At 46.8% G+C, this 26641-nt stretch overlaps 1 long non-coding RNA gene across 1 annotated transcript; it reads left to right on the top strand.

The window, feature by feature from the left end:
* The first annotated feature begins 46 nt into the window (after nucleotides 1-46).
* Nucleotides 47-25901, top strand: LOC140082517 (uncharacterized). The gene is made up of 3 exons (XR_011849926.1): nucleotides 47-172; nucleotides 2028-2108; nucleotides 23837-25901. It is a non-coding gene; the product is annotated as an uncharacterized lncRNA (long non-coding RNA).
* Nucleotides 25902-26641: the final 740 nt, after the last annotated feature.

The following is a 26641-nucleotide window of genomic DNA, read 5'->3' as shown; positions in this document are numbered from 1 at the left end:
TCCATCACAATACCTTCATCCATGCCTCAGGAGGAAGAACACAGGGAGGAGTAAGCAGGTTGAAGCCAAAACAAAGGAGGAGCTCAGCTTTGACAAAAAAGAATGTAAAACAAAGAAACGTCTTATTACTTGTGACCAGACGCTGGCAGACTGCAAAGACGTTCTCCTTAAGGTAAACTATTTTATAGAATTATCTCATCCATCTATAACTTCTGGTAACGCGTTTGGCCTCACTAACGTTCTCCACACAAGAGGAATGGACTTTTATGTTATTTCTCTTTGACGTGATCTAATTTAACAAAAAATGATAGATCAACTGGGTTTTTTTCAGAGCAGCTGACAGTAGACAGTAGATGGTTACATCACCCAGCAAAAGATTACAGTCTCTGCTGTGGTCATCAGCTTCTCCTGTGTTCTCAGTCCACTCCTCACGCAGTCCATGGACTGTCGGGCTCCATTCAGTCTCTTCCTCCTCTTTATCCTATGACAGCTCTCAGCCTCTCTCATGGTTCTCTGACTATAACACTGCTCTGTCCTCAGCCGGGGCATCACTAGGTCAGTCGATCTTTTGCCCTAAGCCCCGAATCTCTCCTGACAGGGCGACACTGCTGTAGGGCATCTTTCCCCAATTTCCTCCCTATTTGTGTCTTACGGACCCAAATAGAGATGATGACTGCAGTGATGCAAAGAGGCAAAAGCTCCACTACAGAGACCAGGCTCATGTGTACAGCGCAGCCGCGAGCTGATGAAGTCCTCACATCATGTCTCCTGCTTCAGGACGCTTTACTACAGCAGCCTGGAGCAGGAGGCGCAATGTTGTGATCACACCGCGCCAGGTCCTGCTGATGGAGGAGAAGAGCAGAATCAGGGGGGGAGAGGTGAGTATGTGTGCATGTTTTATCAATTATTAGTGTGTGTTTTGAGGTCTGGGGGCATTCCTAATGCGATTTTTGAGTGTGAGCGAGGGGTCTATTCTTAAGTCTGGGGGCTATTACTGTGTGGGGGGCTTTTATTAAGCGCAGTTAGATGGGTTCATTACTAAGTGTGAGGGCGCTATTGCTCTGTGGGTGCTATTGCTAATTGTGTTGGGGGAGGGGCTATTACTAATTGTGGGGAGAGGGGTCTGTGTGGTGGGCTATTACTAAGTGTAGGGGGGCTAATACTAAGTGTTGGGGGGCTATTACTAAGTGTGGGGGATATTACTAAATATGGGGGCTTATCACTAAATGTGTGGGGGCTATTACTAAATATGAGGGAGCTATTACAAGGTGTGTGGGGGCTATTACTGGGTGTGTGGTGGGATATTACCAAATTTGTGGTGGGCTACAACTAAGTGTGTATGGGTATGGCTAGGTGTGTGGGGGCTATTACTATGTGGAAGGCTGTTGCTAAGGGTGGTGGGAATGGCCTATAACTAAGCATGGGAGGCTGTTGCTTAGTCAGTAATAAGATTATTACTGTGTGGGGGGCTATTACTAAACATGTGGGAGGGGCCAATTACTAAGTCAGTAATAAGGCTATTACTGTTTGTAGGTATTACTAAGTCAGAGGGCTATTACTGTGTGGGGGTTCTAATATTAATGAGGGGGCACATTTCTTGTATGGGGGCTATTGCTAAGTGTGGGAGGAGGGGCATATCAATAAGTGTTGGGTGGGCTATTGTTTACTATATTACTGTGTCAGCGGCTATTACTAAGTGTGTAGGGGCTATTGCTAAATGCATGGGGGGGGGGGGCTATTACTAAGAGTGTGTCGTACAATGTGGGGACATTAATAAATGTGAGGGTCACAAGTGAGGGATTTAAAACAAAAAAGGAATTAAACATAGACAACCAAGTCAAAGACAAATGATAAATGATGTATTCCACCAGTCAGTTCATGGCCACTGGGTGGTACAGTAATGGTTTTGGAAATATAAGATCTACCGTGGATATTAGGAGCGGATTCATACTGAGCTCCCTGTGTTTCATACCTGGAGTATAAATTGCTTATCTGCTGAACTATGTATAACTTTGTCATCACCGTAGGGAGTCTCGGATACTTTTAGGAATTCATGTATCAGGATAAGATGAGAGTTTTGCTGCTCCTCTGTTTCCTAGGTTCCCAAGGTAAGAATCATTTTATACATGTCCAACATTACTAATATTAAAACTAGCTACCAAATGTAGTGTATAACTTTCTTATGCCACCAAAACAGCTCTGACTAAGCTCTACCAAGAGATGGACCCTACAATGGGCAGCACAGTGGCTCAAGGGTAAGCACTTCAGCCTTACAGCGCTGGCATCCTGGGTTCAAGTCCCATCCAGGTCAACATCTGTAAAGAGTTTGTATGTTCTCTCTGTGTTTGTGTGGGTTGCCACTGGGTCCTCTGGTTTCCTCCAAAACATACTGGTAGGTTGATTAGATTGTGAGCCCCATTGGGGACAGGGACTGATTTCTCTAGGGCTGTGTAATCGGTGTGCACTATATAAATATAAAGGAATTATTATTATTATAAGCTCTGAAGATTCAGAGATAAAAGTCTTGTCTAGTAATAGTTGTGATGTAGATCTTAGTAGCGATAAATATGATGGAGTTGTACAAGGTTTGCATGTTGTCTCATATCCATAATATAGGAGATAGCAAGCTGATCATTGTGGGTCTGACTGCTGGGACCCCCATCGGGCTCGTGAACTGGATTAGCAGCAATCCAGAGAACTGGGATCTTGTTGCACTAATAGTTGGAGTTAAAGGTCAGGCATGTGTCCTACAGATCTATTCAATAGTACAGGAGCATCAGAAGTGATGTTCTCTGCTATCAATAGAATTTTCTTAGAAAGTGAACGGGAAGGACAGAACTTCCTCAACATTGGGACAGATTTACTTACCCGGTCCATTCGCGATCCAGCGGCTCGTTCTCTGCGGTGGATTCGGGTCCGGACGGGATTCATTAAGGCAGTTCCTCTGATGTACACCAGGTGGCGCTGATGCGCTGAAGTCCGCCGAAATGCACTCAAGTACACCGGCTTATTCCTGGTGAAGGTAAGTGCAAGCTCCGCAACACTTTTTGTTTTTTAAATGCGGCGGTTTTTCTGAATCTGTTGGGTTTCCGTTCGGCCACGCCCCCCGATTTCCGTCGCGTGCATGCCAGTGCCGATGCGCCAAAATCCGATTGCGTGCACCAAAATCCCGGGGCAATACAGGGAAAATCGGCGCAAATCGGAAATATTCGGGTAACACGTCGGGAAAACGCGAATCGGGACTTATGTAAATGACCCCCATTATGTTCTGCAATTTACAACCCTCCCATATTAATGAAGGCAGCAAAACACATCAATTAGTGAGAACGAGGCGCCTGTTCTACGGATCACTGGTGGTTAGTGGAGTTTCTAGCAGTTAGGTCCTCAGCAACAGCTAGTTATCCCCTATCCAGTGGATTTTCCAGGAAAACACCCTGCTGACCGATCCTTAAAAGCTTTGGACACCTAAGTGCAAGACACATTTGGTACTGAGTATCTGTAGTAAAATATGTAGTAAAATATGTTGCACTTGGTTGTTTTAGAATTGAGATTTTATTTTATTTATTCATAAATCATCATTTCCAGCATCTTCTACATTCATAGTCTTGGCTGCTTGGTGCTTCATAGCTCCAGTCACATGTTATCTCCTGTCTGCTTGGATTTCACATGAACAATTACAACTTAAAGGAAATCTGCCATCAAAGTTTATCAAGATAACCCAGGGACACTTAGGGCTCTTTCACATTTGCATTGTTTTTCACGTCCGTGGTTCAGTGATTTCCACGGATGCCTCACAAAGCCATTCATTTCTATGGGTGGCCTTGTATTTCCACTGATCTGTTCTCCGTGGAAAAAATTATGAAACGTGTCCTATTTTTTTCACTAATGTGGAGCACGGAAGGCAATAGAAGTCTAGGGGTCCGCAAAAAAAAAAATGGTTGAAATCATTTTTTTTTTTTCACTGATGAGGCTGAAAAACCAGGTGTGATGTTTTGAAGCAATGTTACACTTTCAGTTTTTTTGCGAACACGGAGACCAAACGGATGAATCACGGAGACAAAAAAGAGGTAAAACGGGAGCCTGATATCCAGCAGGTGTTGCTGCTGCGCAGAGGTCCGCCGGGGTTCACCTTCTTCATCCCGGTGCATATAAGTGCTTAAATTCCACATTTTTTGGGATCCGTTGGGTTGTCCGACAGCCACGATCCCGATTTCTGTCCCGTGAAAGCTGGCGCCGATGTGCCACAATCTGATCACGTGCGCCACAATCCGATCGCGTGTGCCAAAATCTTGGGGGAATTCGGTGCAAATCAGAAATTGCCGGGAAACCTGACGAAAGTGCGCGATTCGGACCCTTAGTAAATGAGCCCCAATGTTTCTTACTAGTAAAAGCCACAAGTGGAGAGATTGTGATGACTCAGTCGCCAAGTTATATCTCAGGATTTCCCGGAGACACAGTCACCATCTCATGTACATCCAGCTCCAGTACTTATTATAGCGACATTTCTCAGTATGAACTCAACTGGTATCAGATAAAAGAAGGGAAAGTCTCGCTTCTTCTCTATTTTGCCACCACTCGGCAGACCGGGGTCCCGGAGAGGTTCAGCGGCACCGGATCAGGCAATGATTTCACTCTCTCCATCACAGGGTTAATGGAAGAAGATCCCCCTCACACAGTGATACAGAATTGTACAAAAACCTCCTTCCACTAGTACACAGACCTTACTAATAAGACTAAGTAAGAATTTGAAGGTTGTAACTTCCTCTTGGTAATGATCACACTTCTGTTTTTACTGTATGTTTAACTACAAAACGTAAAATAACTGTGACCATAAGAATGCAGATTATTACATAAGTTATCAGGTATTTCACATTTTATAAAAGGGGTTCCTCACCATAGTCATGCAGGTCAATAAACTAACCGAAGAAGCATTTTTTAGCCAAAAATCCTGCTGCTATAGCGCTGAATCACCTTCCGAAGAACATGTTCTCAAAAATGAAGTGAAGAAATAAGTGTGACAAAATAGTATGACACTTAGCTATAATTTTAAATAAGATTTACTATATTTAAAGGGGTTGACCAATTTATCTCATGTATTTTGTAATGTGTGTAAGTGTATGTGTGTGGCGGGGGGGGGGGGGGTGTAGGATATTAGGTAATTTACTAATATTCATTGCTAATAATTCTGCTCCGTTTTCTAGATATGTGAAGTTGCGCCTCCTGTCTTTTACCTCATCAGCCGGACATTCCTGTCCATAATATGGGCTCAGATGGAGGGTCATGTGATCTCCATATGTCACTGAACAATCACCCTGCCAGGACCTTATGATAATATTCATGAATATAAGAACAAGGTCCTGGCAGGGTGATTTCTCATGGACAGTTAGAGATCACATGACCCTCCATCTGTGCCCATTTTATGGACAGGAATGTCTGGATGATGAGGTAGAAGACAGAAGGCTTCACTTTACATATCAAGAAAACGGAGCACAACTATTAATAGATGTATACCACACTTACACACCCATAGCAAAAAAAAAACATGAGGTAAAGGGACTACCTCTTTAAGCATGCAACAATAAAAAGTTCACTTAAATAATGAAGAAGGACCAACATGGAAGAGCTATCAATCTGGTCTTTGAAAAGACTCCCGAGTGTGCGATGAAACACAATTGCTACACATAAGGCACCTGATGTATTGGAATGCCACCAATGGGATCTCCGCTAACAGGGGTCCCCCAAGCTGTATGATCGCTCCCCCTCCATCATGGGATTTACAAAGATACAGATGTTTCTTTACTACTAACTCTTACATTTCTGAAAATGTGTAGTAGAAGATGACCAGCTTTGAATTAAAAATAATTTTTTCTAAAGGGAGTCAGTAATGTATAGTAGAAAATAAAGATAATGGGGGTCATTTACTAAGGGCCCGATTCGCGTTTTCCCGACGTGTTACCCGATTTGCGCCGATTGTACCTGAATTGCCCTTGGATTTTGGTGCACAGGATCGGATTGTGGCGCATCGGCGCCGGCATGCACGCGACGGAAATCGGGGGCGTGGCCGAACGAAAACCCGACGTATTCGGAAAAACCGCCGCATTTAAAAACCGAAAATGTGTCGCGAATCTTGCGCTTACCTTCACTCACCCGGCCTCGGTGAATTCTAGCGCGTTCAGATGCTTTTCAGCGCAGCAGCGCCACCTGGTGGACGGCGGAGGAACTACCTTCATAAATCCCGGCCGGACCCGAATCCAGCGCAGAGAACGCGCCGCTGGATCGCAAATGGACCGGGCAAGTAAATCTGCCCCAATGAATAGTTTGTGTTCAAAAGAAAAGGTTAGAAATTCTGCCTGAAAAGAGAACACTTAAAAATACATTTTAATGAAAAACTTTAAAATTGGGCCACTCTTCAGCCACTGAACTAACAATTTTATTCAGGCTTTCAACAGTGTGGGGATAGCGACACAGGGTATAGATGTATCCACAGTCTCACTCTCTTAGTATCTCCTCCTGCACTGCTGAACTAAGATGTTGCTTTATTCAGTATAGCTATGAGAATATAGCAACATCTTAGTTCAGCCAAGATGTCACTATCCCCACACTGTTGAAAGCCTGAATAAAATTGTTAGTTCCGTGGCTGAAGAGTGGCCCAATTTTAAAGTTTTTCATTAAAATGTATTTTTAAGTGTTCTCTTTTCAGGCAGAATTTTGAGTCAGTAATGTATACTCTGGATTGTGCTCCAGTGTTTTCTAATTTTTTTGTGGTTTTCTGCTTGTCGGATTTATCATTGTGGATTTTCCTTCTTGTTAAATGTGCTACATTTTTAGCAACTGCTGCACAAATATCTTCAACTTTAAAAAAAAAACATCCGAATTTCTAAGATAAATCATGCACAACAGAAGAAAACTCAATCACAGTGAACTTTGCTGGGCGAGTGTCCTAGTCCCAAAAAGTGTAACCAAAAAAAGTTACAAAAAGAAGCCGTGCACACAGGGAAAGATAGAATGTGTTCTATCCTTTCCCCATGTACTGTGTGGTACGGTGCCAAACGTGTGGGGCGCCATACTGCCACCGCCAGGAGCCTATTGCCGTTTATACGGATGTATATATACCTCCGCATGATCTTCATGTGAATGAAGCCTAAGAATAGTTTCACATTGTCATTGGGGCTCAGCTTCTGTGTTCATCCATAGCATTTTGTCTTTGTTGTGTCTCCATTTTGCTTCCGTTTTGTCTTTGCGTCCCATAAAAAACATGATGGTGAACCATTAGTTGCTCGGACGAATACTTCGCCAGCTTGAGAAAATGGCATCTCCCGCCTTTTCGATTTTTGGCGGCCAGAAATAGAGCCAATCACAAGCCAGGAGCCTCTGCACTCCACCCAGCATGACGTGGTACCCTTACACGTCGATAGCAGTGGTTGGCTGGCCTGATCAGGTGACTCTGGAATAGACTAGCCCCTGCCCGCGCTGCTCGGATCATTCTGTGTCTGGATGCCGCTAGGGAGAGAGCTGCGGCTGGTCAGGGAAAGCGTTAGGCTGTTCTATTAGAATAGTGTTAGGCAGGAGTGAGTCTACAAGAACCCAACAGCCCTTGTTAGGCCTACAATAGCGTTATATATTTAATTTTTTTTTATTTGCTTGTGGCTGGGCTTGCTGCCACTAGTAGTGCAGCTAGTACCATATTGTGAGGAATTTGCAGGGAGACTTGCGAACGTTCTATTTAGCTCTTAGTGACACACATATCCATCGCAAACACCTAAGTGGGACAATTTATTAGGGGTTTGATTGAATTAGGCACAGTCTGCCAATTTTTTTTTTTACCTTCATTTTTTGTTCAAAACTAAAAGTCATCACAGGCACAGCACAAAATCCAGTTGTGTGCTGTCAGTGTAGGTTACAAACTAGCCATAGCAATCATCATCATCTTCTGTGGTTGCTGTCTGATTTCTTCTGATCGTTTTGTTAAAAAAAAAAATACAAAAACATTAAAAAAACACAAAAAAACCCCCAAAAAAACACAAAAAATGTTTACAGTTTACACTTTAATTTTGAAAATGTTGAACCCGAGAGCTAGGGGTAGGGGCAGAGGACAAGGGCGTGGGCGTCCAACTACTACAGGGGTCAGAGGCCGTGGTCCTGGGCGGGGTGAGACACCACCTGCTGATGAGGGAGAAGGGGAACGCCGCAGAGCTACACTCCCTAGGTTCATGTCTCAAGTTACTGGGACTCGTGGTAGAGCACTGTTGAGGCCAGAACAGTGCGAACAGGTGATGTCGTGGATTGCAGACAATGGGGGTCATTTACTAAGGGCCCGATTCGCTTTTTCCCCGACGTGTTACCCGAATATTTGCGCTTTGCGCCGAATCCCCCTGAATTGACCTGGGATTTTGGCGCACGCGATCGGATTGTGGCGTATCGGCGCTGGCATGCACGCAACGGAAATCGGGGGGCGCGGCCGAACGAAAACCCGAAGGATTCGGAATAACCGCCGGATTTAAAAGAAAAATCTGTCGCGGAGCTTGCACTTACCTTCACTCAGCCGGCTCGGTGAAATCCAGTGCGTTCCAATGCTTTTCAGCGCAGCAGCGCCACCTGGTGGACGGCGGAGGAACTAACTTAATAAATCCCAGCCGGACCCATAAATCTGCCCCAATGCTTCTAGCCATTTGTCCACCAGTCAGTCTTCCATGCACTCCACCCATGTCACCGAAATCAGCACTCCTCCAGCTCCTCCACCTCAGCATCCTTCCCCCCAGACTGCCCCCTCCCGGGAAAATTTGGCATTTGAACCAGCATACTCTGAGGAACTTTTTTCTGGACCCTTCCCAAAGTCACAAACCACTTGTCCAGGTGCTGCTGACCTCTTTTCCGATGCCCAGGTTTTCCACCGGTCGCAGTCTGTGGGTCATGATGACATTGTTGACGTAGTGGAAGAAGTGTGTAAAGAGGTGTAGGACGATGAGGAGACACGGTTGTCAGACAGTGGTGAAGTTGTTGTCAGGACAGGAAGTCCGAGGGGGGAACAGACTGAGGGATCGGAGGATGATGAGGTGACAGACCCAAGCTGGGTTGATAGGCCGGGTGAACACAGTGCTTCTGAGACGGAGGCGAGTCTTCAATGAGAACAGGTTGGAAGAGGCAGTGGTGGGAGCCAGGCAGAGAGGCAGGGCCAGAGCTGGTGCATCAGCGCCAAATGTTTCACGTAGTGAAGCTCCCGTGGCGAGGGCAAGATTTTCATAAGTATGGAGGTTCTTTAAAGAAACACCGGATGACCGACGGACTGTGGTGTGCAACCTGTGCCACAGCAGGATCACTACCAGCTTAACCACCACCAGTATGCGCAGGCATATGAATGCTAAACACCCCACTCAATGGCACCAAGCCCGTTCACCTCCGGCCGGGCAAACCACTGCTCCTTCCCATGTGTCATCTGCTGCCTCTGCTAGTCAGCCCCCCGCCCAGGACCCCGGCCCAAACACCTCCCGTGCGAAAACCACACCTTCGCCTCCACGATCCTCCACAGCATCCACCAATGTCTCCATGCGCAGCGTTCAGCTGTCTATACCCCAGACGCTGGAGAGCAAGAGGAAATACAGTGCAACCCAACAACACGCCCAAGCCCTCTACGTCCACATCTCCAAATTACTCAGCCTGGAGATACTGCCCTATAGGCTGGTAAAGACCGAGGCCTTTCGCAACCCCATGGCGGCGGCCGCCCCTCGGTATTCGGTCCCCAGCCGCCACTACTTTTCCCGATGAGCCATACCAGCCCTACATCAGCACGTGTCAGACAACATCATCCATGCCCTGACCAACGCCGTTTCTGACAAGGTCAACCTGGCCACGGACACATGGACGAGTGCTGCCGGGCAGGGCCACTATATATCGCTGACGGCACATTAGGTTAACTTGGTGGAGGCTGGGACCGAGTCTGACCCTGGGGCTGGTCATATACTGCCGACGCCGAGGATTGCGGGGCCTACCTCGGTCCAGGTCTCTCAGGCCTACTATGCCTCCTCCAACCCCTCCCCCACCTCCTCCTCCAAATTACCACCCGTGGGCATGGTGCCATCAGTCGGTAGCTCTAGGCACAGCAGCAGTGCCGTCGCTAAGCGACATCAGGCGGTGCTCAAACTGCTGAGCCTAGGCGATAAAAGGCACACCGCCCAAGAGCTGTTACAGGGCATGACGGCGCAGACTGATCTGTGGCTGGCACTGCTGAACCTGAAGCCAGCCATGGTTGTGTGTGACAACGGCCTTAACCTGGTGGTGGCTCTGCAACTCGGCAGACTGACACATGTGCCATGCCTGGCCCATGTGTTAAATCTCATAGTTCAGCATTTCCTCAAGACATACCCCAATCTGTCTGATTTGCTCATGAAGGTGCGCCGCATCTGTGCGCATTTCAGGAAGTCCAGCCCAGATGCTGCCACTCTCAGGGCAGCGCAGCGCCGCCTCCAACTGCCCGCTCACCGACTGTTGTGCGACGTGCCCACGAGGTGGAATTCAACACTGACCATGTTATCCAGAGTTTACCAGCAGCGCAGAGCGATTGTAGACTGCCAGATGTCAACTTCCACCAGAACTGGTAGTCAGGTCAGTCAGCTTCCTCAAGTCTACAATGAGGAGTGGACGTGGATGTCTGATAACTGTCAGGTGCTGAGTAACTTTGAGGAGTCAACACAGATGGTCAGTGGCGATGCCGCCATCATCAGCCTCACCATCCCGCTGCTTGGCCTCTTGAAAACTCTCTGGTCAGCATGAAGTCAGAAGCTTTGCGCTAGTCACAAGAGACTGGGGAAGAAGATTCCCTTGTTGATAGCCAAAGCACCCTCAGGTATGTTTCTCAGCGCATATCGGAGGAGGTGGAGGAGGATGAGGAGGAAGAGGAGGAGAATGTTGGCGAGACAGAAGAGGGGACCATTGTTCAGTCCTTCACTGTTCAGCGTGTATGGGCAGAAGAAGAGGAGTTGGAGGAGGAGGAAATGGACCGTCAAGCCAGTGAGGGGAGTGAATTCTTGCGCGTTGGGACTCTGGCGCATATGGCAGATTTCATGCTAGGCTGCCTATCCCGTGACCCTCGCGTTTAAAGAATTTATTCCAGCACCGATTACTGGGTATTCACTCTCCTGGACCCACGGTACAAGCAAAATCTTTCCACTCTCATCCCTGGAGAGGAAAGGAGTGTGAGAATGCATGAATACCAGCAGGCCCTGGTGCACAAGCTGAAACAGTATTTCCCTTCTGACAGCGCTAGCGGCAGAGGGCGTACTTCTGCAGGACAAGTAGCGAGGGAGAGTAGGCGAGCAGGCAGCTTGTCCAGCACTGGCAGGGGTACGCTTTACAAGGCCTTTTCCAGTTTTATGTCACACCAGCAAGACACTGTCACTAGAGATGAGCGAACATGCTCGTCCGAGCTTGATGCTCGGTCGAGCATTAGGGTACTCGAAACTGCTCGTTGCTCGGACGAATACTTCGCCCGCTCGAGAAAATGGCAGCTCCCGCCGTTTTGCTTTTTGGCGGCCAGAAACAGAGCCAATCACAAGCCAGGAGACTCTGCACTCCACCCAGCATGACGTGGTACCCTTACACGTCGATAGCAGTGGTTGGCTGGCCAGATCAGGTGACCCTGGGATAGACTAGCCGCTGCCCGCGCTGCTCGGATCATTCTGTGTCTGGATGCCGCTAGGGAGAGAGCTGCTGCTGGTCAGGGAAAGCGTTAGGGTGTTCTATTAGCTTACTGTTAGGCAGGAGTGATTCTCAAAGAACCCAACAGCCCTTCTTAGGGCTACAATAACGTTCTACTTTTTTTATTTTAATTTGCATCTAGTACCATTTTGTGAGGAATTAGCAGGGGGACTTGCTACCGTTGTGTTTAGCTCTTAGTGGCACACATATCCATAGCAAAGACCGAAGTGGGAAAATTTAGTAGGGGTTGGATTTCAATTAGGCACTAACTCAGTGTCATCTCATCTGGCATAGTAGTGTGCTTTGATACTTGGCTAGAAAATAGCCATAGGAGAATACAAAGAGCTTACTTACGCATACAGTAGCGTTCTATATATTTGATTTCTGGTTGATCTGCTGGTGGCTGTACTTTCTGCAGTGCATGTACTAGCCAATTCTGAGCAATTTGTAGTGAGACTTGCGACCGCTGTGTTCTGCGCTTAGTGACGCACATATCCATAGCAAAGACCGAAGTGGGAAAATTTAGTAGGGGTTGGATTTCAATTAGGCACTAACTCAGTGTCATCTCATCTGGCATAGTAGTGTGCTTTGATACTTGGCTAGAAAATAGCCATAGGAGAATACAAAGAGCTTACTTACGCATACAGTAGCGTTCTATATATTTGATTTCTGGTTGATCTGCTGGTGGCTGTACTTTCTGCAGTGCATGTACTAGCCAATTCTGAGCAATTTGTAGTGAGACTTGCGACCGCTGTGTTCTGCGCTTAGTGACGCACATATCCATAGCAAAGACCGAAGTGGGAAAATTTAGTAGGGGTTGGATTTCAATTAGGCACTAACTCAGTGTCATCTCATCTGGCATAGTAGTGTGCTTTGATACTTGGCTAGAAAATAGCCATAGGAGAATACAAAGAGCTTACTTACGCATACAGTAGCGTTCTATATATTTGATTTCTGGTTGATCTGCTGGTGGCTGTACTTTCTGCAGTGCATGTACTAGCCAATTCTGAGCAATTTGTAGTGAGACTTGCGACCGCTGTGTTCTGCGCTTAGTGACGCACATATCCATAGCAAAGACCGAAGTGGGAAAATTTAGTAGGGGTTGGATTTCAATTAGGCACTAACTCAGTGTCATCTCATCTGGCATAGTAGTGTGCTTTGATACTTGGCTAGAAAATAGCCATAGGAGAATACAAAGAGCTTACTTACGCATACAGTAGCGTTCTATATATTTGATTTCTGGTTGATCTGCTGGTGGCTGTACTTTCTGCAGTGCATGTACTAGCCAATTCTGAGCAATTTGTAGTGAGACTTGCGACCGCTGTGTTCTGCGCTTAGTGACGCACATATCCATAGCAAAGACCGAAGTGGGAAAATTTAGTAGGGGTTGGATTTCAATTAGGCACTAACTCAGTGTCATCTCATCTGGCATAGTAGTGTGCTTTGATACTTGGCTAGAAAATAGCCATAGGAGAATACAAAGAGCTTACTTACGCATACAGTAGCGTTCTATATATTTGATTTCTGGTTGATCTGCTGGTGGCTGTACTTTCTGCAGTGCATGTACTAGCCAATTCTGAGCAATTTGTAGTGAGACTTGCGACCGCTGTGTTCTGCGCTTAGTGACGCACATATCCATAGCAAAGACCGAAGTGGGAAAATTTAGTAGGGGTTGGATTTCAATTAGGCACTAACTCAGTGTCATCTCATCTGGCATAGTAGTGTGCTTTGATACTTGGCTAGAAAATAGCCATAGGAGAATACAAAGAGCTTACTTACGCATACAGTAGCGTTCTATATATTTGATTTCTGGTTGATCTGCTGGTGGCTGTACTTTCTGCAGTGCATGTACTAGCCAATTCTGAGCAATTTGTAGTGAGACTTGCGACCGCTGTGTTCTGCGCTTAGTGACGCACATATCCATAGCAAAGACCGAAGTGGGAAAATTTAGTAGGGGTTGGATTTCAATTAGGCACTAACTCAGTGTCATCTCATCTGGCATAGTAGTGTGCTTTGATACTTGGCTAGAAAATAGCCATAGGAGAATACAAAGAGCTTACTTACGCATACAGTAGCGTTCTATATATTTGATTTCTGGTTGATCTGCTGGTGGCTGTACTTTCTGCAGTGCATGTACTAGCCAATTCTGAGCAATTTGTAGTGAGACTTGCGACCGCTGTGTTCTGCGCTTAGTGACGCACATATCCATAGCAAAGACCGAAGTGGGAAAATTTAGTAGGGGTTGGATTTCAATTAGGCACTAACTCAGTGTCATCTCATCTGGCATAGTAGTGTGCTTTGATACTTGGCTAGAAAATAGCCATAGCAATAGGATAGCATTGTTTGGTTTTAAAAACTCAAAAAAAAACAAAAAACACAAAAAAAAAAAAAAACACAAAAAAAAACAAAAAAAAGTAAAAAAAAAAATTAAGTTATAACTCTCATTTTAAAAATGTTTAACCCGAGGGCTAGGGGTAGAGGACGAGGGCGGGGACGTGGGCGTCCAACTACTGCAGGGGTCAGAGGCCGTGGTCCTGGGCGGGGTGAGACACCACCTGCTGATGAGGGAGCAGGGGAACGCCGCAGAGCTACACTCCCTAGGTTCATGTCTGAAGTTACTGGGACTCGTGGTAGAGCACTGTTGAGGCCAGAACAGTGCGAACAGGTGATGTCGTGGATTGCTGACAATGCTTCGAGCAATTTGTCCACCACCAGTCAGTCTTCCACGCAGTCCACCCATGTCACCGAAATCGCCACTCCTCCAGCTCCTGCACCTCAGCCTCCTCCCCCCCAGTCTGCCCCCTCCCAGGAAAATTTGGCATTTGAACCGGCATACTCTGAGGAACTGTTTTCTGGACCCTTCCCACAGTCACAAACCACTTGTCCGGTTGCTGCTGAGCAATTTTCCGATGCCCAGGTTTTCCAACAGTCACAGTCTGTGGGTGATGATGACCTTCTTGACGTAGTGGAAGTGTGTAAAGAGGTGTCCGACGATGAGGAGACACGGTTGTCAGACAGTGGGGAAGTTGTTGTCAGGGCAGGAAGTCCGAGGGGGGAGCAGACTGAGGGATCGGAGGATGATGAGGTGACAGACCCAAGCTGGGTTGAGAGGCCGGGTGAACACAGTGCTTCTGAGACGGAGGAGAGTCCTCGACCAGAACAGGTTGGAAGAGGCAGTGGTGGGGCCAGACGGAGAGGCAGGGCCAGAGCTGGTGCATCAGCGCCAAATGTGTCAACTAGTGAAGCTCCCGTGGCGAGGGCTCCTGCGGCGAGGGCTAGATCTTCAGAAGTCTGGAGGTTCTTTAAGGAAACACCGGATGACCGACGGACTGTGGTGTGCAACATTTGCCAAACCAGGCTCAGCAGGGGTTCCACCACTACTAGCTTAACTACCACCAGTATGCGCAGGCATATGAATGCTAAACACCCCACTCAGTGGCAACAAGCCCGTTCACCTCCGGCCGTGCACACCACTGCTCCTTCCCCTGTGTCAGCTGCTAGTCAGCCCCCTGCCCAGGACCCTGCCACAAAAACCCCATCGTCGCCTCCACGATCCTCCACAGCATCCACCAGCGTTCAGCTCTCCATACCCCAGACGCTGGAGCGGAAACGCAAATATAGTGCAACCCACCCGCACGCCCAAGCCCTTAATGTGCACATCTCCAGATTGCTTAGCCTGGAGATGCTGCCCTATAGGCTAGTAGAGACCGAGGCCTTTCGCAACCTCATGGCGGCGGCCGCCCCTCGGTGTTCGGTCCCCAGCCGCCACTACTTTTCCCGATGTGCCGTCCCAGCCCTGCACCAGCACGTGTCAGACAACATCATCCGTGTCCTGACCAACGCCGTTTCTGACAAGGTCCACCTGACCACGGACATGTGGACGAGTGCTGCCGGGCAGGGCCACTATATATCGCTGACGGCACATTGGGTTAACTTGGTGGAGGCTGGGACCGAGTCTGACACTGGGGCTGCTCATATACTGCCGACGCCGAGGATTGCGGGGCCTACCTCGGTCCAGGTGTTTCAGGCCTCCTCCTCCTCCCACCCCTCCTCCACCTCCTCCTCCGAACTACCATCCGTGGGCACGGCGCCATCAGTCGGTAGCTCTAGGCACAGCAGCAGTGCCGTCGCTAAGCGACAGCAGGCGGTGCTCAAACTGCTGAGCCTAGGCGACAAAAGGCACACCGCCCAAGAGCTATTACAGGGCATCACGGCGCAGACTGATCTGTGGCTGGCACCGCTGAACCTCAAGCCGGGAATGGTTGTGTGTGACAACGGCCGTAACCTGGTGGCGGCTCTGCAACTCGGCAGACTGACACATGTGCCATGCCTGGCCCATGTGTTAAATCTGATAGTTTAGCGTTTCCTCAAGACATACCCCAATCTGTCTGATTTGCTCACGAAGGTGCGCCGCATCTGTGCGCATTTCAGGAAGTCCAGCCCAGATGCTGCCACTCTCAGGGCAGCGCAGCGCCGCCTCCAACTGCCCGCTCACCGACTGTTGTGCAACGTGCCCACGAGGTGGAATTCAACACTGACCATGTTATCCAGAGTTTACCAGCAGCGCAGAGCGATTGTAGACTGCCAGATGTCAACTTCCACCAGAACTGGTAGTCAGGTCAGTCAGCTTCCTCAAGTCTACAATGAGGAGTGGACGTGGATGTCTGATATCTGTCAGGTGCTGAGTAACTTTGAGGAGTCAACACAGATGGTCAGTGGCGATGCCGCCATCATCAGCCTCACCATCCCGCTGCTTGGCCTGTTGAAAAACTCTCTGGTCAGCATGAAGTCGGAAGCTTTGCGCTCGTCACAAGAGACAGGGGAAGAATATTCCCTTGTTGATAGCCAAAGCACCCTCAGGTCTGTTTCTCAGCGCATATCGGAGGAGGTGGAGGTGGAGGAGGATGAGGAGGAAGAGGAGGAGAATGTTGGTGAGACACAAGAGGGGACCATTGTTGAGTCCTTTACTGTTCAGCGTGTATGGGCAGAAGAAGAGGAGTTGGAGGAGTTGGAGGAGGAGGAAATGGACAGTCAGGCCAGTGAGGGGAGTGAATTCTTACGCGTTGGTACTCTGGCGCATATGGCAGATTTCATGCTAGGCTGCCTATCCCGTGACCCTCGCGTTCAAAGAATTTATTCCAGCACCGATTACTGGGTGTTCACTCTCCTGGACCCACGGTACAAGCAAAATCTTTCCACTCTCATCCCTGCAGAGGAAAGGAGTGTGAGAATGCATGAATACCAGCAGGCCCTGGTGCACAAGCTGAAACAGTATTTCCCTTCTGACAGCGCTAGCGGCAGAGTGCGTAGTTCTGCGGGACAAGTAGCGAGGGAGAGTAGGCGAGCAGGCAGCTTGTCCAGCACTGGCAAGGGTACGCTTTACAAGGCTTTTGCCAGCTTTATGTCACCCCAGCAAGACACTGTCACCTGTCCCCAGTCTCGGCAGAGTAGGGCTGATCTTTACAGAAAGATGGTGAGGGAGTACGTAGCTGACCATACCATCGTCCTAAATGATCACACAGCTCCCTACAACTACTGGGTTTCAAAGCTGGACATGTGGCACGAACTGGCGCTGTACGCCTTGGAGGTTCTTGCCTGCCCTGCCGCTAGCGTCTTGTCCGAGCGGGTTTTCAGTGCAGCTGGTGGCATCATCACCGATAAGCGTACACGCCTGTCGACTGACAGCGCTGACAGGCTGACGCTTATTAAAATGAATAAAGGCTGGATTTCTCAGAATTTCCAATCTCCACCAGGTGAAGGAAGCTCAACCTGAATAATTGATCCACTCCTCCTCCTCCTCATTTTCCTCCTTCTCCTCCTCTTTGTACAGTAAAGCAGAGGAAAATGGCTATTTTTTGACAGGGCCCACTGGCTCTTGCTATAGTACTTCATGCATTTAATTTTTCTGGAGGGCCACCTACCCGGTCCTCTGTTTGAAACAATTTTTGTGAGTGCCACATACAGGCACTCAATCTATTCCATTTTACTGCAGGGCCACCTACCTGCTCCTCTGGTTTGAAACATTTTTGGGACTGCCACATACAGGCACTCAATCTATTCCATTTTACTGGAGGGCCACCTACCTGCTCCTCTGGTTTGAAAAATTTTTGGGACTGCCACATACAGGCACTCAATCTATTCCATTTTACTGCAGGGCCACCTACCTGCTCCTCTGGTTTGAAACATTTTTGGGACTGCCACATACAGGCACTCAATCTATTCCATTTTACTGGAGGGCCACCTACCTGCTCCTCTGGTTTGAAAAATGTTTGGGACTGCCACATACAGGCACTATCCAAATTAAATTGTCTCCATAGCAGCCTCCACACGTTGTCTCCATTGCTACCTCCAAAAGTCGTCCATATAGCTGCCTCCATACATCGTCCCTTTATCAAACGAGGTGTGTCAGGCAGAAATTTGGGTTGTTTTCATGGATTCCACATCAAAGTTGTTAACTTTGTCGCCACCCTGCTGTGTTATCCACAAAATATACTGGCAAACTTTTACCATTTAGGGATATTATTTCAGCGCTTCTTGCGCATCTGTTTACATTCCCCTCACCCGGCATATCCTAAACTTATAAGAACGCTACTACACTTGATCTTATACAAAAGGTTCTTAGAAGTGCTGTTTGGGGAGTAGCCTAGAGACAGGGGCTTGAATTGGCGAAAGCTCGCCTGGCAGCGGAGCGCCAGCTCCATGCGCATCATGCGCTTCTTGCGCATCTGTTTACATTCCCCTCACCCGGCATATCCTAAACTTATAAGAACGCTACTACACTTGATCTTATACAAAAGGTTCTTAGAAGTGCTGTTTGGGGAGTAGCCTAGAGACAGGGGCTTGAATTGGCGAAAGCTCGCCTGGCAGCGGAGCGCCAGCTCCATGCGCATCATGCGCTTCTTGCGCATCTGTTTACATTCCCCTCACCCGCCATATCCCAAACTTATAAGAACGCTACTACACTTAACTTGGTGCAGGCTGGGACCGAGTCTGACCCTGGGGCTGGTCATATACTGCCGACGCAGAGAATTGCGGGGCCTACCTCGGTCCAGGTCTCAAAGGCCTACTATACCTCCTCCCACCCCTCCTCCACCTCCTCCTCCTCCGAATTACCATCCGTGGGCATGGCGCCATCAGTCGGTAGCTCTAGGCACAGCAGCAGTGCCGTCGCTAAGCGACAGCAGGCGGTGCTGAAACTGCTGAGCCTAGGCGATAAAAGGCACACCGCCCAAGAGCTATTACAGGGCATTCCACATCAAAGTTGTTAACTTTGTCGCCACCCTGCTGTGTAATCCACAAAATATACTTGCAAACTTTTACCATTTAGGGATATTATTTCAGCGCTTCTTGCGCATCTGTTTACATTCCCCTCACCCGCCATATCCTAAACTTATAAGAACGCTACTACACTTGATCTTATACAAAAGGTTCTTAGAAGTGCTGTTTGGGGAGTAGCCTAGAGACAGGGGCTTGGATTGGCAAAAGCTCGCCTGGCTGCAGAGCGCCAGCTCCATCCCAAGATCCAACTAACATAGTTGCAGCACCTTTAATCTACTACTAGTTCACTGCCTCCATAATAATAATAATAATAATCTTTATTTATATAGCGTCATCATATTCTGTAGCGCTTTACAAATCATAGGAAACAAATACAAATGTAATGTAACAGAGCACAACATTTGTATGGAACAACAGGAGTGAGGTCCCTGCTCGCCAGAGCTTACGGTTTATGAAGATGATGGGGTAACACGAGGTAAAAGAATATTTAATGGTCAAGCCATTCTTCTTAGGGAATAGAAAAAAATATAATAAATGGAATTGCTGTCGCTTGAACCACTCAGCCGTCATCTTATATACCAGGTCCAGGGTGAATGGGACTGCAGAGAAGTCTGGTGCCTGTTGGTTGCTGGATAACAGATGGGAGGACGACACAGGACGGGTTAGTAGAAGAGTTAAAACTTCATGCAGTTAATGAGTGTTATAGGCTTGCCTAAAGAAATGGGTTTTAAGAGCACGTTTGAAACTTTGGAGGTTAGGTATTAGTCTGATAGTCCAGGGCAGAGCATTCCATAGAATTGGTGCAGCTCTAGAGAAGTCTTGGAGACGCGAGTGGGAGGTCCGCACTAGGGTAGAGGTTAATCTAAGATCACTGGCGGATCTAAGAGCACGGGTTGGGCGATAGACTGAGATAAGAGAGGAGAGGTAGGGGGGTGCAGCATTATACAGAGCTTTATGGATGAGGGTTATTATTATTTTAAACTGTATTCGAAAGGAGACTGGCAGCCAGTGCAGCGACTGGCATGAACTGTAAGCATACATGGTCCCCTTATCAAACGAGCTGTGTCAGGCAGAATTTTGGGTTGTTTTCATGGCTTCCATGTTAACTTTGTCGCCACCCTGCTGTGTAATCCACAAAATATACTGGCAAACTTTTATCATGTACCGATATTATTTGAGCGCTTCTTGCTCACCTCCTTTGGTTCCTCTCTGACACCCATTGGTTTGAAGCCTGAGTCCAATTAGGGTATGTCGCCATGCCACTCTCTAGCCTGCTGCCGCTGCCTCTGCCTCTGCATGCCGTCCCCTATAGTGTCAGGGTCAATTATTGGATGTTTTACATGCTATCTAGCTTCATTCTGTCACTCTGTCATGGCCATGCTGTTGCCCATAATTTCGGCATAATGGTGCGATTAAGCAGCCTCAGAGGCATCCATGCATGCTGCCCCTGCTGTTTCCTGTCCATTTCCGTGGTGTTTCCATCCTTTTCTGAGGTTCCCAGGTGTTTGGCCAAGCTTCCCTGTGCAGAGCCTTGGTCCCCTTGAAAAATGCTCGAGTCTCCCATTGACTTCAATGGGGTTCGTTATTCGAGACGAGCACTCGAGCATCGGGAAAAGTTCGTCTCGAATAACGAGTACCCGAGCATTTTAGTGTTCGCTCATCTCTAACTGTCACCTGTCCCCGGTCTCGGCAGAGTAGGGCTGATCTTTACAGAAAGATGGTGAGGGAGTACGTAGCTGACCATACCATTGTCCTAAATGATCACACAACTCCCTACAGCTACTGGGTTTCAAAGCTGGACATGTGGCACGAACTGGCGCTGTACGCCTTGGGGGTTCTTGCCTACCCTGCCGCCAGCGTGTTGTCTGAGCGGGTTTCAGTGCAGCTGGTGGCATCATCACCGATAAGCGTACACACCTGTCGACTGACAGCGCTGACAGGCTGACGCTTATCAAGATGAATAAAGCCTAGATTTCTCAGGATTTCCATTCTCCACCAGGTGAAAGAGGCTCAACCTGATTAATGTTTGCACTCCTCCTCATTGTCCTCCTTCTCCTCCTCTTTGTACACTAAAGCAGAGGAAACTGACTATTTTTGCCAGGGCCAACTGGCTCTAGCTATAGTACTGTATGTATTTAATTTTTCTGGAGGGCCACCTACCCGGTCCTCTGTTTTAAACAATTTTTGGGAGTGCCACATACAGGTCCTCTATGTATTAAATTTTTCTGGAGGGCCACCTACCCGGTCCTCTTGTTTGAAAACTTTTTTGGACTGCCACATACAGGCACTATCCAAATTTAATTGTCTCCATAGCAGCCTCCACATGCTGTCTTTATAGCTGCCTCCACACGTTGTCTCCAATGCTACCTCCACACGTCATCTCCATAGCTGCCTCCAAAAGTCATCCATATAGCTGCCTCCATACATCGTCCCCTTAGCAAACGAGCTGTGTCAGGCAGAATTTTGGGTTTTTTCATGGCTTCCACATCAAACTTGTTAACTTTGTCACCACCCTGCTGTGTTATCCACATAATATACTGCCAAACTTTTAGCATTTACCGATATTATTTCAGCGCTTCTTGCGCATCTGTTTACATTCCCCTCACCCGCCACAACCAAGCCAATTACTTATAAGAACAGTACTACACTTGATCTTATACAAAAGGTTCTTAGAAGTGCTGTTTGTAGCCGCCGCCTGCTTTGAAAATTAAATGCTTCTGGCCCCCAGGCCCATTTTGGGTGGGGAGGAGCTGAGAGACAGGGGCTTGGACAGGCGAAAGCTCGCCTGGCAGTAGACCTCCAGCTCCATCCCAAGATTTGGCAGCCTCAGAGGCATCCATGCATACTGCCCTTGCTGTTTCCTGTCCATTTCACCTCCGTTTCACCTCCACAGCGTCCACCAATGTCTCCATGCGCAACTTTCAACTCTCTATACACCAGATGCTGGAGCGCAAGAGGAAATACAGCACATCATCCCCTTAACAAATGAGCTGTGTTAGGCAGAATTTGCAGGTTTTTCACCAGATACATAATGGAACTCAGCGCATCTGTCGCCGCCATGCTGGAGACCTGAAGTTTCAATAATAGCAGCGCAATATGGATGCCCCATACTGCTCTTAATCATGAAAGTCGTCTCCATGGCTGCCTCCACATGTCGTCCCGTTATCCATTTGGGGTATGTCGCTATGCCACTCTCTACCCTGCCGCTGCTGCCGCTGCCTCTGCATGCCGTCCCCTATAGTATCAGGGTTAATTATTGCATGTTTTAGATGCTATCTAGCCTCATTCAGTCACTCTGTCATGGCCATGCTGTTGCCCATAATTTTGGCATAATGGTGCGATTAAGCAGCCTCAGAGGCATCCATGCATGCTGCCCCTGCTGTTTCCTGTCCATTTCCGTGGTGTTTCCAACCTTTTCTGAGGCTCCCAGGTGTTTGGCCAAGCTTCCCTGTGCAGAGCCTTGGTCCCCTTGAAAAATGCTCGAGTCTCCCATTGACTTCAATGGGGTTCGTTATTCGAGACGAGCACTCGAGCATCGGGAGAAGTTTGTCTCGAATAAGGAGCACCTGAGCATTTTAGTGCTCGCTCATCTGTAAAAGTTACATATATATACAGGCAGACACCAGGTTACATACAAGATAGGGTCCATAGTTTTGTTCTTAAGTTGAATTTGTATGTAAGTCGAAACTGTATACTTTATAATTGTAGATGCAGACAAAAAATGTTTTTGCCCCAGTGACAATTGGAGTTTCACATTGTTTTTTTTTTCTGTAATGGGACCAAGGATTATCAATAAAGCTTCATTACAGACACCTTAAAGCTGATCATTGCAGCCTGGGACCATAGTAAAGAGCTTCACCAGAGGTCACAGTGGGCAAAGAGGTCTGCCTTTAACAGAGGTCGTCTGTAAGTCGGGTGTCCTTAAGTAGCGGACCATCTATATAATATATATATATGAATTTATGTTGGAGTCTGAATCAAGTAAATTCTGTACAAAGTATCGACTCTTACAAACTGAGAAACTAGGATATGATACAGATGTCTAAAATAAGATTTTCTAAATCAGACAACTGTTTAAAGACTGTATTATTCATGCAAGTGTTCAGAAATTACTTTGGGGTCTATAATGGATGGTCATCAATGGAGATGAGCTGAGCTGATGCTTTGTTTTCGGATTTGACCCACTCAACCCGGACATATTTGCAAATCCTGCAAATTGATGCCCCTTGCTACCAGGCGTGGCTATGATTGGCTAAGGCCATTCACCTAGAGGCATGGTTAGTTCTTACTGGAGTTGCTAGTGGTGTTAATTTGTTGGATTGGCTGTTTGGCAATAAAACCGGCAATATGTCCAGGTCACGACCTGATCCCAACATTGGGTCTGCTCATCTGTAGTCATCACCCTCCTGCTTATAAATTCTTCACAGCATATAAAGGTTGGTGACAGCTTCCTTTTATCATGAATATTTGTAGGCTGATTTACATACTTCCTGTTTTACATATTAACTCTCTACTTTTCAATAGATTTTCATGTTATATAAACATTTGTTCTGGACCTGGTTGAACCATTATCTGACTGACCATTATCTGTACAGGCCGGCAGAAGATATGGTTTCTCCCAAATATCTTCTTAGTGTTTTTTTATCTCTTCATTCAAGTTAATTTACTTATATATCATTACTAAAGTAATTTTTTACATAGCAGAATTCTCCTCGGACCAAGCAGAGATCCAGCACGAAATAATTTACAACTATTAACTTTATAACTAGGATTTGATGTAGAATATTTTCATTGTAGCGTTCCCTGACCTTACTTTTGTAATATGGATGTATGTACAAATAATCATATGATATTCTCTTGTTCTAAGCTTCCCATGGAGAGATTGTGATGACCCAGACTCCAGGTTATATCTCTGTGTCCCCGGGGGAGACAGCCACCATCTCATGTACAGCCAGTGAAGATATAGGCAACGCTCTAGACTGGTACAAACAGAAACCAGGAGAACGGCCACAGCTTCTTATCTATGGTGCAACCAAGAGATACACAGGAGTCCCAGACCGGATCACTGGATCTGGATATGGATCCAGCTTCAAATTAACTATCAAAAATGTAACAGAAGAAGATGCTGCATATTATCATTGTATTCAGAGGAAAAAACTTCCTTTAAAACAGTTCACTGTCCACGCCCCTGTCACACGGATCCAAGTCATACAAAAACCTCCTTCTGTACTAAGAAATTAGTTTGACAAAAATAAGAATGGAGACACCAGAGCGTTCAGTGGTTTGATGCACATTTGGCTCTTCTTGATCCGGTAACTGTAACCCTAATTCTCACCTCATCTCTCTGGCATGACTGGTAAAACAAGACTCTAATGGAAAAAAAAATTGAATTCAACACAAGAATCAATAAAATCCTACATGGTTAAAAAGAATCTACCAAAGAGAGGGAGAACATGTATGGTGCCCCTTGTTAAGTACATCCAGATAAGGGGGGGGGGTATAATGGTGCTGCTTACCTGGTGGAATCTTGTAGTAGGCACATCAAAAAAATGTAAGTTGGAGGTAAGGGTAAGTGGGCTGGATAAATGAAAAATATGCAAATCCAGGAAAATTGCCAGTTGGGTATTAGAAACGCTGTCCTAATATTCGGTGTGGAAATATGTCTAAATTCAACTCTTTTTCATTGATCAAAGTGAAAAAACAGACTATGCGTTATGGGGATGAACTATCCCTTCATCATAGTGTATCATACATACAATAAGAACACACGGTATACAGTCATTTGAAAGAAATTATACATAGTATAGGAAGCATACTTACATTTTTATACCATTTATGCTATGTATAATTTTTTTTTAAATGATACCATGTTATTACAGTGTATCTTTAACTTTTTGGGGTCTGATGAAGGGGATAGTTCATCCCAGTTACGCATAGTCCATTTTTTCACTTTGATCAATAGAATTAATTGAATTATACATATTGTTACACCGATTATCGGGGCAGCACATCCAATACCTACCTGGAATTTTTCCTAAAGAGAATCCAGACAGATATTAAAGGAAATCTACCATTTGTTTTTATGCATTGTGAACCAAAGATATCTTGACAATGCTGTAGCTATACTGATGCAGAAACATGTCTTGTTCAATTCCTGAATTGAGTAGTTTTGATGAAAAAACAATTATAAAATTACGATAATGAGGTTCTGTCGCTCCTGTGGCTGCCCTGCCACTTCTCCTCTTACCCTTATTATTCACCGCTCCAGAGAATGATGTAATCACTATGTTGTGCTTAGCAGTGAAAAGAAATCAAACGCTGAACCATCCCCCAGCTACTGTGTAGGAGTGATCCAGCACAGGTTGATTAGTTGTGTCTGGACAGTTCAGGAAGCTCCGTATAATGGGGGTCATTTACTAAGGGCCCGATTCGCGTTTTCCCGACGTGTTACCCGAATATTTCCGATTTGCGGCGATTTTCCCTGAATTGCCCTGGGATTTTGGCGCATGCGATCGGATTGTGGCGCATCGGCGCCGGGATGCACGCGACAGAAATCGGGGTCGTGGCCAAATGTAAACCCGACGGATTCGGAAAAACCACCGCGTTTAAAAAAAAATGTGTCGCGAAAATTGCACTTACCTTCACTCAGCCCGGCTCGGTGTATTCCAGTCCGTTCCGATGCTCTTCAGCGCAGCAGCGCCACCTGGTGGACGTCGGAGGAACTACCTTAATAAATCCCGGCTGGACCCGAATCCAGCGCAGAGAACGCGACACTGGATCGCGAATGGGCCGGGTAAGTAAATCTGTCCCAATGTGTTTATGAATGAGAGCTAGCAAGTAATCCAGCTTTCCCAAGGTCCTGAATTTTATAATTGTTTTATGAGCAAAACACTTCGGATCAGGGATTAAACAAGATATGTTTCTGCATCAGTATCACTACAGCATTCTCAAAGTATGTTTGGTTCACAATGCATAAAAACAAATGGTAGATTTCCTTTAAGCAGAACAAATCTACATGTTTCGTCAGCAAGAATTGTAAAACAACTAAATATTTACCACAAATTATGAGACAAATGTAATTTTATAAAGCAAAATACAGATAAATGGATGTTAATGAAGAATCAGGATTAAATAAATTCTTAAAAAAACACCTATTGTCATAAAAAATTTATTGTTCATCTACGTCAATTCTTTAAGGGATGGAGTTACCAAAACAAAGTCATTAGAGATGAGCGAACATACTCGTCCAGGCTTGATGCTCGTTCGAGCATTAGCGTACTCGTAACTGCTCGTTGCTCGGACGAATACTTCGCCCGCTCGAGAAAATGGCAGCTCCCGCCGTTTTGCTTTTTGGCGGCCAGAAACAGAGCCAATCACAAGCCAGGAGACTCTGCACTCCACCCAGCATGACGTGGTACCCTTACACGTAGATAGCAGTGGTTGGCTGGCCAGATCAGGTGACCCTGGGATAGACTAGCCCCTGCCCGCGCTGCTCGGATCATTCTCTGTCTGGATGCCGCTAGGGAGAGAGCTGCTGCTGGTCAGGGAAAGCGTTAGGCTGTTCTATTAGAATAGTGTTAGGCAGGAGTGATTCTACAAGAACCCAACAGCCCTTCTTAGGGCTACAATAACGTTATACTTTTTTTTTTTTTGGTTTGCTTGTGGCTGGGCT

The sequence above is a fragment of the Engystomops pustulosus genome, chromosome 1 (genome assembly GCF_040894005.1).
Source record: "Engystomops pustulosus chromosome 1, aEngPut4.maternal, whole genome shotgun sequence".
Lineage (NCBI taxonomy): Eukaryota > Metazoa > Chordata > Amphibia > Anura > Leptodactylidae > Engystomops > Engystomops pustulosus.
The sequence above is the reverse complement of the archived record's forward strand: the minus strand, read 5'-3'. Positions and strand labels throughout refer to the sequence as shown.